Source organism: Rhipicephalus sanguineus, unplaced genomic scaffold, assembly GCF_013339695.2.
Source record: "Rhipicephalus sanguineus isolate Rsan-2018 unplaced genomic scaffold, BIME_Rsan_1.4 Seq2608, whole genome shotgun sequence".
NCBI lineage: Eukaryota > Metazoa > Arthropoda > Arachnida > Ixodida > Ixodidae > Rhipicephalus > Rhipicephalus sanguineus.
This window is the reverse complement of record NW_023614893.1, coordinates 2658-15693: the sequence shown is the minus strand read 5'-3', so window position 1 is coordinate 15693 and position 13036 is coordinate 2658. Positions and strand designations below refer to the sequence as shown.

The window sequence follows — 13036 nt, the reverse complement described above, 5'->3', positions numbered from 1 at the left end:
AGGCGTATTATGGACCACCTTTCGGGAGCCTCCCATCCACCTAACGCGCGACTTCGTCGTCAACTGGTGCAATTTAAGCTGGAAAATGGCGTTCTTTACCGCCACATTTACCATCCTGACGGTCAACGCTGGGTTCCTGTGCTACCACGCGCTCTTCGACTTCATGTGCTTCAAGCCTTCCACGATGATTTGACTGCTGGTCATCTTGGTTTTCAAAAAACTCTTGACCGCATTCGGTGTCGTTTCTACTGGCCCGGCCTTTATACTAGCGTAGCGCGGTACGTCGGTTCCTGCTTCCCATGCCAACGCCGTAAACTCCCGACATCTGCACCTGCGGGAACTCTACAGCCAATTCCGTGCCCCACACTGCCATTCGAGGTTGTAGGTGTCGACCTTTACGGGCCTCTTCCCGTCACATCTACTGGCAAACGATGGATAGTGACCGCCGTAGACCACTTGACGCGCTACGCCGAGACAACCTCTGTGATTACTGGCTCAGCTACCGAGGTTGCCGACTTCGTTCTTCACGGCATAATACTGCGTCATGGGGCTCCTCGTATACTGCTTAGCGACCGTGGAAGGGTGTTCCTGTCACAAATGTTAAATGAAGTACTGCGCGCTTTCGGAACTACTCACAAGACAGCTTCAAGCTACCACCCTCAGACCAATGGTCTCACCGAGAGGTTTCATCGTACTCTTGCTGACATGATAGCCGTCTACATCCAACCAGACCACAAGAACTGGGATACCCTGCTACCATTCCTCACTTTCGCCTACAACACGGCCGTTCAGCGCACAACTGGCTACTCGCCGTTCTACCTCGTTTACGGACGTCCCCCTGCTACCTTTCTCGACGTTTCCCTCTTCAAGAGCCATGTTAACTTACCTCAGTCTCCCAGCGAAGACTACATTTCCCGACTGGCCCAGTCCCGCCATCATGCTCGCATCAACACAGACGCGAGACAACAGGATCGGAAGATCATTTACGACGCATCCCATCGTGTTGTATCTTTTCGACCTGGTGACGAGGTGCTGCTATTGACACCTATTCGCACACCTGGCCTCTGTGACAAGTTTCAACCACGCTTCATCGGGCCGTACATAGTTCTAGAACAGACTTCGCCTGTTAATTATCGTGTGACACCACTTGTACTCCCAACAGACCGCCGTTACCGCAGCACCGAGATTGTGCACGTTTCTCGCATGAAACCCTTCACGCGACGTTCCTCGTCACCTTGACTTGCAGCGGCCAGGATGTCCGCTTACACGTGGGGGAAATTAGTGTGGGCACTAGTTATGTGCTTCTTTCTCATCTGTGCATTATCATAATCATCATCATCCGTTTGTCTCTCTGTCCTCATCGTCACCGCGTGTCATTGCCATCATCATCGGGTGTGTGCGCGCTCGGCCCATTCTCTTCCGAGGCCTTGAGTCTAATAAACGTCGCGTCAACCAAGACGTCATAATATATATATATATATATATATATATATATATATATATATATATATATATATATATATATATATATATATATATATATATATCGGGCCAGTGAATACCCAAAATTCTGTGGTGTTCAGGTGATGTGGAAAATGTTATCGACTCATTATGCCATAAATGAGTACTAGCACTGCATGGACAACACTATTGTACTCTTTCCATCTCATGCTTTCGCTGACACTTTCTATGATTAAAATATGATATCCGAACGCTATCACGTAGGAATCTAAGTTCCGATAGTGCATGAACACTCACATTTTTCGCTTCACCTCGCTCAGCATTTCGAAAATCGACATGTCATGCGAGACAACGCAGATTTGTGCATGACGTGTCGATGCTTCGCTAATTCATAGATTCGTAGCAAAACAGCCATTTGGGCTAGTTGGTAACGGTTCATATCTTAAAGCAAATAGGCGCACTATGGGAACAAGGACAAAAGGAAGGAACCGACGACACAAAGCGCACACTCGCAACTGAAGGTTTATTGAAAGAGCGTTGTGTGGCTTTCGAAAGCATGATGTGGCGGGTGCATGACGAAAACAGTTAGGCAGAAAACCTAGAAAGGCCGGATTTAATATCGGAAAAATATTTTGACCCATCAGGAAGCAATAACCCCATGACACTGGCCTGATAAAAATAAAAAGCTGGATAATTTTTTTGCACCTAGGACGGCACCTGTCGTCTGCATTCCACTAATGGACACGTGCAATCTCTGTGACGCTCACCTAACACTTTCCAGCATGTTTCCAGTGTAGGATTTCATAAATACAAGCGAGATCGGCCATCCTAAAAACTGTAATGGATTCTGTGTGATGAAGTTGCTGCATTGCGCGCGCACTCCACGATAGATGCTGACCGGTGAAACTTTCGTAGCACTTAAAAACCGGGTACCAAACGAAATTGACACATTTGCACCTTAATGGAAGATTTCAATAAACGTGACTTAAAAACTGGACGAAGGAAGCGACATTACTAGTTGGATGCGCCTCATCATAGCGAGTCTGCCACTATAATTCGTTGCAATAAATCGATACAAATGATTCAGTGAGGAAAGTCTGCAGGTTGTGGTAAAATCCTTCTGCAGCTTTGATTGGCACTCAGCGCAATCCCGTCTCAACATGACGTTTCTTTGTTTGTTTGTCGCCTAAAGGAGACGTACACATAGCAGTCCAAAGCGAGTCAAGCCTACACTCCCCTGCCCTTCTTCTTCCTCTTCCTGTCCGCGCCGTGCAGAATTTCCAACACAGGTATTCTTGTCTATGAAGTTTATAACACGCTGGGCAGGGAGGGGAAATGTTTATTTCACACGTTCCTTTTATTCGTATGTTTATATAGAAGAAGGGTACGAGAATCATATTAAAGCGACAGAACGAAGCACAGACTTACTGGCGGAAGCTACCAGGAGAGCACCAATCCACGCACACTTCATTCTTGTATAGTGGTGGCTAAAGGCCGCTCTGCAGGACATTTAAGGAAAGAATGGCGAGCCATAATTAATATACAAGCTTGCTATTCCGCTTGCTTTTAGGAAAGATGATATGTAAACAAATAAAAGAATATATGTAAGAAAAAGCCAGCACATTTCAAGGGCGGCCACTGGTGGATTATGGAAACAGTGCGAATACATTGAAGTTACTCAAGCTGTATAATAGGAGAGGTAAACGTCTCTAGGCATTTTACGTTAACGGCCGTGTATACCATCTTCATTGACTGTAAAACTGTGGGTGCCCTGGAGAATATGAGGCTTGTGGCTCGTGTATATTCTTAATCTTAAATCAATGTAGAAGGGTTTCTTTTAGTTGGATAGATGTTTGGCATGGCGGCAAAGCTACATATGAGTAAAGTACTATCTTGCGCACTGTGTTTTTTTTTCTTTGAAACAGTCTTTCTGCGTTCGACACCTTAAGTGAGGTTCACGTGCATCAATGTGCCATTTCTCGACTGCTGACTTCGGAATAACCTCACATCTCCGTCATATTACGTGTTGCATTCTTCCAAGCAACTGTCCGTTTGCTAGAGCCCTATTTGTCTACTAAATTTTGAAATATTAATCTTTAAACAGCGTCCGCTTGTTCCATATGCATCGTTTGATTGACATATTCGATTTCTTCAAAAGAATACTGCAGGGAGAAAAAAAGCGTTTAGACGAAGAAACCACTGGCGTAGCCGGAGAGGGGAGTTCAACCCTCCCCCCATCCTCCGAAATGTTTCATTTTGGCATATATATATATATATATATATATATATATATATATATATATATATATATATTATATATATATATATATATATATATATATATATAAACAAACGTATACAAACTCACGCACGAAAAGACTTAAAAAGTAGTTGACCCCCTCCCGCCCCCGAAGAGGTTTCTCGCTACGCTACTGGCAGATGTGGAAATTTCAGAAGATCTTTAGCACAAATATCAAACGACGGTTTGGACAGGAGAGCGGGAAACTAGACGGCCATAAACATGTGTATCTACTCATACCTTCGATTCTGCAGCCATGAACTTGCCATGAACGCGAGAATGCACCTACACCTACAAGTTTAGAAATGTTTCGTCCTAACAGTGTTGAATCAAGTTCATGTTGGGTGAAAAAAATTATTTGGTATTAGGAGCGTGAAAATTCAGTTCCGTCATATTCTTGTAATTAAAGCACTGTAGGAAATGCCTACCTCGTTCAAATTTTCTTCGCGAGTATAGTTAAGATTCATTTTAAAGCTTCTGTTTCTTCATATCTGTGGCGACGATTATCCACCTATTTCCGGTAGCAGACGTTGGGAAGGGGCCCAGAAAATCCATGCCGATTTGTGCAAATGGTGTTGTCGGCACTTGGACAGGCTGCAACAGACCGGCTGGCTTGACGGATGGCGGTTTGCGACGCTGGCAATCGAGACATGTCTGCACGTAAGTTTTTACGGCCGCAGCAAGTCTCGGCCAGTAATAGTATTGCCCAATCCTCGCCAATGTCCGGGTGTAGCCCAAGTGACCAGCGGTCGGTTCGTTGTGGCAGGCGTGTAGGACCTCACGTCGAAGCGACGAGGGAACGACGAGTAAGTAGCTGCTGCCAGTAGGTGAGAAGTTCTTCTTATAAAGTACGTCATTGCGCAAGCAGTACGACGTCAGCCCCCTTGCGAATAATTTCGGCACGCTACTGGTTCGTCCTTCCAGGTAATGAATAAGCGGTAGCAGTTCAGGATCGTCCCGCTGCTGTTGTGAAAAAGCGGCAGTGTCAACGACGCCCAAAAAGGCCGTGTCGTCGTCGTCTTGGGCTGCTGTCTCAACAGGAGACCGAGAAAGACAGTCGGCATCGGCGTGTCGTTTTCCTGATTTGTAAGCAACAGTGAAGTCGAATTCTTGGAGCCGAAGACTCCATCGTGCGAGACGGCCGGATGGATCTTTCAGATTAATTAACCAACAGAGTGAATGGTGATCGCTGAGAACGGTGAACGAGCGACCGTACAAATACGGACGGAATTTCAGAACTGCCCATACCATGGCGAGGCATTCTTTCTCGGTCGTAGCGTAGTTGGCTTCTGCTCGGGACAGCGTCCTACTGGCATAGGCGATCACCTTTTCACTGTTGTCCTGCCATTGTACGAGCACTGCTCCAAGACCCACGTTACTAGCGTCGGTGTGCAATAACGTCGGCGCGTCTTCATCGAAGTGGGCGAGCACGGGAGGCGTTTGCATGCGTTGACGAATCTCGTGAAATGCCCGCTGCTGGTCTTCGCCCCATGCGAAGGGGACGTCTTCCCTGGTGAGCTGTGTCAATGGCCATGCGATGCGCGAAAAATTGGCAATAAACCGCCGATAGTAGGCACATAGTCCCAAAAAACGTCGCACTGATTTTTTGTCTGATGGGGTAGGAAAATTCGCCACGGCAGCAATCTTATCCGGATCGGGTCGGATCCCCTGGCTGCTGACGACGTGTCCGAGGAATTGAAGTTCGTGAAAGCCAAAGTGGCATTTTTCAGGTTTCAATGTAAGACCGGCTACGCGTATTGCTTCGAAAACTGCTTCCAGTCTTCTTAAGTGTTCATCGAACGTAGCAGAAAAGACAATCACGTCATCGAGGTACACCAGGCAGGTTTGCCACTTAAGTCCTGATAGTACAGTGTCCATTAGACGCTGAAACGTTGCTGGCGCCGAACACAAACCGAAAGGGAGAACCTGAAATTCATAAAGTCCGTCGGGCTTGACAAAAGCGGTCTTCTCACGGTCTCTCTCATCCACTTCAATCTGCCAGTAGCCGCTTTTCAAGTCCATTGACGAAAAGTAGCGTGCGTTTCGTAGTCTATCCAGGGAATCATCAATACGCGGCAGCGGATACACATCCTTCTTTGTGATCTGGTTGAGCTTCCGGTAGTCGACGCAGAAACGCAAGCTGCCGTCCTTCTTTTTTACGAGTACTACAGGCGATGCCCAAGGACTGTTAGATGGCCGAATAACGCCATCTTCCAGCATCGTTTTCACCTGCTTTTGAATTGCATCACGCTCCTTTGGGGCAACACGATAAGGATTTTGCCTGATGGGTCTGGCGTCAGAATCTGTGATGATGCGGTGCTTTGTGAGCGGCGTTTGACCAACTCTTGAAGTTGATGAGAAGCAGCCGTGGAACTTGTGGATCAGCGCAAGAAGGCGGTCTCGCTCGACGGTCGATAACGTCGGACTAACGTCAACAATATTTACACCTTCACAAGTTTATAATTAAATCTTCTTTTCCAGATAGCTCACTAACTAAAGCCTTTTACTTATAGCAGTGTACATTCACAACGTGTTTTCCTAGGAAAAAGCTAGGAGGCATATCAAATATTACTCACTGAGGATCGAGGGATCGCGTCCACACACACGCCGGCTTCTTGTGGTTTCTGCACTCCTTGACCGTACAATGCGCAGCGTGTAAGACAGTGAAATTTCATTAGAAACCGAGGCGTCTCGCAGTCCTAAAAAAACAAAACCATTAACGCGTCTCATGTTCTGGATTTCATCAGTTATTACAAAGAGCAAGATGAATAGAAAGTTTTAAAGGACGTGAGTGTGACGCATAAACTTTCGCGGGAATTGACAGCAATGAAAGCGGAATCAGAATCGGGGGCCTCCCGCAGCTGTGCGCTGGCAACATTTGTTGAAGCTTAAGCAGTATAAACCTAGATTTATACTACAGCATACACGCAAATAATAGATTATCTGTAACTGCACGTCGCAGATGATTTTTCTTTTCGTGTGATAACTAGTAAAGGTAGAAAATTCTAGGATTTGGCGTGTTGGTGCAACATGATTATGAGTGCAAATCGCAACTGACGGGAGAGGACAGAAGAGAGGACACAGAACTCTGAGACTCAGCGCTCTGTGTCCTCTCTTCTGTCTCCTCGTGTCGGTTGCGCTGATTTGCACTCATAGTTAAGGTAGCTGGTACAGAGACATGGCCTATACCTGTGATATTTTCGCGCTCATGTTAGGGGGCATCCGTATATCGACGAATACTAACCCAATGAATTGTGCAGTTGACGTAGTGCTAGTAATGAATTTTTCCGCTCTAAACCAGTGGTTAAGAAAGCGCAGACTGTCATATGCCGTGAAATAGAGGATACGTCAAGCAGCCCCTGCGTACAGGCGGGTATGACCTATCGCAATATAACCTATGGATATTCCGCTTGACGCTTACGATAAAGTGGTCTTAGGTCTAAATATCAAAATACGTAGGTATTGTGCGTCAGCTTGCAGTTAACGTCACATTCGGAGAACGACGTGTTACAGACTACATCTACGAGAAGATCGACATGTAAGTCCTTCAGAAACATGGCGCAGTAAAATTTCACAAATAAAAAAAGTGGCAGGCCACACAAAAAACTTGCTTAGATGATTTCGCCAAGCGACCACTTCAAATAGAATTTACCTAAAGGATCTAATAAACAACCCGCAAAAAGATATTCTCTCGCCATGTCTCCACCTTACGTTCTGCGATCATTCCTTTGTCGCTTTACTTGGATATTTTTCTAAACTAAATTAGTGAAGGAACACGACCAAAATAGTCAAACTTCTGCGATTCCAAGGCAGCTTCTCTGTGCGTTGAACCGTGAACCTCACAAACGAACTTGCTGCGCACACAAGAAAACGTTACCGTTGGAGTTGAAAAAGAGCTTGGCATTGTCGTTAAATGGGGTTCAAGCCATTGTGGTTTTGTCGGAAATGACTGAAGAGATGTGCCGCTCGATCTGGCCATGACAGCTCCGATGGAACTGCCATCATGTCATCGAGGTAAAGTGCTCCGCGATATATATATTCTGTATTTCATCAATTTTCCATTAAAGTTGTAAGTAGCGCCTCTGGTGTGCGTCTCTGTGTCTCTATTTTATGTCTGCGCTACACTATGATTATTTGCTCCGCGGAAGCTCCACACAGTTGCACGTGAGTTGCACTCGGTGACTTTCCGAAACCGCGATCTATCTATCTATCTATCTATCTATCTATCTATCTATCTATCTATCTATCTATCTATCTATCTATCTATCTATCTATCTATCTATCTATCTATCTATCTATCTATCTATCTATCTATCTATCTATCTATCTATCTATCTCCACGTGACAGTGCGGTGCGAAAATAGTTATTATGCATACGCGCGCTTGTAGTAGCAGCAAGCGTGTTCTCTGGATGCACGTTCTTGGCGATCGTAACATGTTGTTTCTCTATACATTGATTGTGATATAGTGAGAAACGCAGAACTGTCTTTTTGCACGTGAATATTGACCTTTTATCTTTCGAAAAGACTCAAAGATGAATGTTATTGACTCTTCTTAAACCGAAAAGTACATTAAAATGTGAATGTCATGTTTACTCGATGAAAAACTGCAGACGTCAACATGTAATGACATACTACGTTTATTAACGGTAAAAGCGTACCATAAATGTCAGACTACCAGCTACACCAAAGAAGGAAGTTGGTTTGTCCACATAAGAACGAACATGAGATGCCGGTAACCCCTGCCGATTTTGATGAAATGTACTCTAGGCGCTGATTTTAGAGCCAGAACAAAAACTTCGAAGTGACTTTCTCTCCTCCTCTCTAACTTTCCTTCCCCCTTCCCCAGTGCAGGGTAGCCTACCGGGCTCAGCCCTGGTTAACCTCCCCGCCTTTCTTTTATTCTTATTTTCTCTCTCTCTCTCACGAAAAAAAAGCTTGTTCACCTAAAAAAATACTATATACAAATATTCGCCTCAAAAAAGAATACTTTTCTGCCAATTTCAAACTTTGAATTTTAGCGCTCCCAGTGAAAAAAAAACAGTGCACTTCCGGGTCACAATATTTATTCTATTCAAGAAACAAGTGAAATTACGTCTTAAGACTATTTTATTTCCCTTTGATGTCGAAGGACATTTCATGAAAAAAGTTCATAGGTAAAAACAGCACAAACGAAACGAAACAAAAGGAAGACACGGGAAATGTTCTGGAGATGATGACGCAGTGGCGCACGTGTTTGTGGTGAAGGCTTCATAGTTTTTCTTGTTCTGTTTTTTTTTAGATATCTTGTCTGATTTTGATGGTTTTTCATAAATAGGCAAGCTCACCCAAGAATAAACCGTTAGTTGAAGTCAGCATTCTGTCCCGGTGTTTCGTTTCGTTTGTGTTGTTTTTACCTGTGAACTATGCATCACCAACTAGCCTGCCAGCAAATGTTCATGAAAAAAGAAATCACAAACATGGCAAACCGACTCCTCTCTGCTGTTATGCCCGAAGCCGCGAAATATCGTGATAAACGCACAGCTTGTGTTGAATATCAGCTCTACAGACACACGAGAATACAGTAATGTATCAGTGGTACTTTCATAAAGTAAAGGACACACTTCTGTTAACACCTGGCAAAAACGAGACTCCGTGGACGAAAAGCAGGACAACTCCACTTTGAGTTGTTCGACCAGCGTGATCATGTATGACACCTTTCTTTAAACGTGACGTACTTGCTTCCTGCGCCATTTATAGGCCATCTGAAAAGAGGAAGCAACAAATGTGTGCAGCACTGGAAGCACTGACTGCAATCTACCGGCACAGTTCTCGTTAAACATGTTGAGTGGCTCAGCTCGAAACGAGTATGTTTAACCACTCAACATGTATAACCACATCGAACACGCCAAATTGTCAGTTCTTCTACAGTTCTCGTTACAAGATATGGACGAATGTTGGGAATTAGGAGCTTTTACTTTTCACAGTGATTCATTCCTTATCTCATTCGCCCTCTAAACGTTGTTTTCACGCGCAAGCGGAGCTCGTCCGCAATCGAGGCGGCACTGGTAATGTGAACGCCCGCAGACTCGAAAGGCCGCCGCTACGGGTCGTGTACTCAACTTTGCCGAGCAGCTGATAAAAAGACAAAGCTTGCCGCACCATGTACCATGACAATGCCTCCTTCCCTCTTCTTTCTTTCTTTTAATCCCTTCATCCCTTTTCCCCGGTGTAGGGTAGCAAACCGGACGCGCGTCTGGTTGACCTCCATGCCTTTCATTCATTCATTCTCCTCCTCTTTGCCGCACCATGATTGCCGCACAATGAAACCTGTATGCGCATTTGTTGTTTTAGAACAGCTGCTTGGGAATGAGGTCGCATACCATTATTTTGAACGACTTGTATTCTATTTGCAGCACAAAATCAGTGGCGTGCCCGCTAGGCTGAGTTGGTCACATTTGACGCATTATAACTTGTTAGCAACTGAAATAATACAACGCTGATTGCGTATAATGTGGTAGACAACGTCCTTGAATTCGGTGAGATTTTTAAAAAATTTTTTAAAAATGGCCTTTCTTAGAAAACTATTTTTAAACTTCGGCGTTCTTGGTAAACCACATAAGTTTCAGAACAATTATGAAGTGTAATGGTGAGCGCGAAAACCAGAAAAAAAAATTTTTTTTAATCGCAAATAATAAAGCCAATATGTGTCGGAGTTTTACCAACCTCAGTTTAACTTGTCTGCAGCAATAAATTCTTTAAATGCATTTATTTTGGGCCCTTTACCATGTTTGGGATTTCTTTCCCTCAAAATTTCTGTGACAGCAAAGGGAACTGAAATATTCATGACATTTAATTTCACTTGTGCACTGAATGGAACAAATGATGTGGCCAGGAAGTGCATCGTTTTTTTTTTTCACTAGATACGCTCAAAGTTCAGAAATTGCGAAATTGGTGAGAAAGTGTTTTTTTTTTTTTTTGCGGCTAAAAAAAAAGCCAGAGGAATTGTATTTGACCTATTGTGACCCTGCCTGGGCGGTCACGTTTCATTAGGAGCGTAATTCAAAAACAAAACTAAAAGAGCTAGAAAACACGAATACACTAAAGAACACAAATACGAACACATGCCATTGCGTTAGCTAAATATTCGCATCTAAAACCTACAAGTATAGTCGAAATCATTTTTTTACAATGCTCAGTCTGGCTGCGACTGCGACAAGAAAGCGCCCTCTTAGAGGAGTGCGTAGCTTGTGTTTTGAGTCTTTCCGCACTCTAAACTCCGTTGTTCCGATTTGAGATGCTTTTAGCACAAACTAAAAAAATAATAACCAAATAATACACGAAATCGTACGCCAGAAAGGGCTCCTTCCGCCTCCTATTTCTTGCACTAACATTTTTTTTTTACTTTTTACAGAAAATATGTTTTGGTAATATATTTTTTTTAATTTATGCGTAAAATATATAAACGTATTTCCGAATTACAATTACATGGTCACAAAACAGAAACCTCTCGAAGGAAAGAAGAAAACATGTGGATGGCTTGGAGCGGTACTTTTTTATTTAGCGGCCGTGCTTGGACCATGCCTGAGCAAAATTATTGCCATGATAATGCGCCATCATGCTTCGTGTCTTTGAATATATGTCATTTCTTGCCTGGAAAGCCACATTGATGAATGTCTTTTTTGGAGGAGGAAAGCATAACCAACTAAATAGGTTGGAATTCTATGGAATTTTCTGACGATACGTTTAACGCGTGTCAAATAGAATACGAGAACATTCGAGGCTACAAAAAAAAGTTAAAAGCATTAAAAATCCCTAGGTAAGTTGAAACAGAAAGGGCCATCAACATAAAATTGGAGACTAACGCTGCCTGCAACACCTTCACTAGTTATATCCTTCCGTGAAATACCTACACGTGCACGGCTTAATGAATGGGGTCCGCACACACCCAGGTGTTTTCAAAGTGCGAAATCGTCATTACTGGAATAAAATGCAGGTATACAAAAACAAACATCCCAAACGCGAAGTTTCCATGCAGCCAGGCCTAATCTGCACACACGACAACTAAGATGAAAAGCAGTTCTGTCTCAGTATCTTTGAAATAACCAAAAATTTCACCTTTCTCGTTAGTATGCTTGGGCAAACAGCAGTGCTTAAATTCTCCTTACTCAAGCGAAACTTGTTGGTGCGTGTAGAAGATTAGAGTGCGGCGGATTTCTTCTTCTTTCTTTTTTTTTAACACCGAAATATTATCCACCCGCGCTCTCCGCAGTACAAAATTAATCTCCGCAAATCCGCAAGAAGTGAGGGACCAGTAAGAACTCGGATTCGTTGCTTTTCATCTATCTTCTCTCTTGACGACAGCTGCGCTGAAACGAAATGGAAGGCGAGATAAGATTCGAAGGAATTACCTACGTTCTGAACGCCTACACAGATCTCTTCTTTATCTATTACTTTTCTGTTTCACGATTAATGCCCGCGAGCGAGTTTCAAACTTTTTTCTAATAAATTAGAAAGCGCTACTCAGCATTGATTGACACTTGGAGAATGTAAATGCCAACATATCGTATCTTACTACCGCAGAAGGTAGTACATACATTTGTAACTGCTGTAAAGTTTACCTGCATTTTAAACCTTACACTTTCATCGACTGCAGTTTTCTCTCTCCAAAATATATGTCAACGTCCACGGCAGCAAATCAGAGAAAGCCAGGCAGTCAAGCTCAGCTTGAAACATCAGCTTGAAAATTGCGATAAGACTTGTCAGCTACGCGCTGTAGGCATAGTAGAACTGGGTCGCTAATGTAAATCTGAATATTGAGATGAATTACGCATTAAGGTGTAGAAGCGATGGCTCACCCATTTAAAACACTTATTCATAACATTAACGACAGTCGTACCAGCAGCCCGTCATGCTTTCATTCATTCACATCGCGTTTTTTTAACCAACAGCTCAATTCCTATTACCTTCGCGTTTCTTCGTTCATAGTATATATAATGAAGCCAACAGGCAATGAATCCCAGGAAAGCTTAGGGGCATTATTTGTAGTTTATAACTGTAGTGTAGCAATCATGTCATATATGGAAAGGAATTGAAGTCAAAGGAGACAATTTATTCTATTTTTTCCTTGGTTTCATTGTCTGTTGGCTTCATTAGGTTGTGCACATGTATAACAAAAAGAAACGAGCCCATCAATTCAGTCCCCTTCTTTCGTTCGTTTATTCACGATATGTTACCTAACCTTTTCTTCAGAAACATTTATGTTATGATCGATCATTTAGTTTAAAAATTATTGTGA

At 43.4% G+C, this 13036-nt stretch overlaps 1 long non-coding RNA gene across 1 annotated transcript; it reads right to left on the bottom strand.

Annotated features, from left to right (window-relative positions):
• Positions 1–2888: 2888 nt before the first annotated feature.
• On the bottom strand, positions 2889–12079 carry LOC119376876 (uncharacterized). The gene is made up of 3 exons (XR_005180680.2): positions 11857–12079; positions 6337–6459; positions 2889–2960 (listed from the first exon to the last, which is right to left on the bottom strand). It is a non-coding gene; the product is annotated as an uncharacterized LOC119376876 (long non-coding RNA).
• Between the last annotated feature and the right edge of the window lie 957 nt (positions 12080–13036).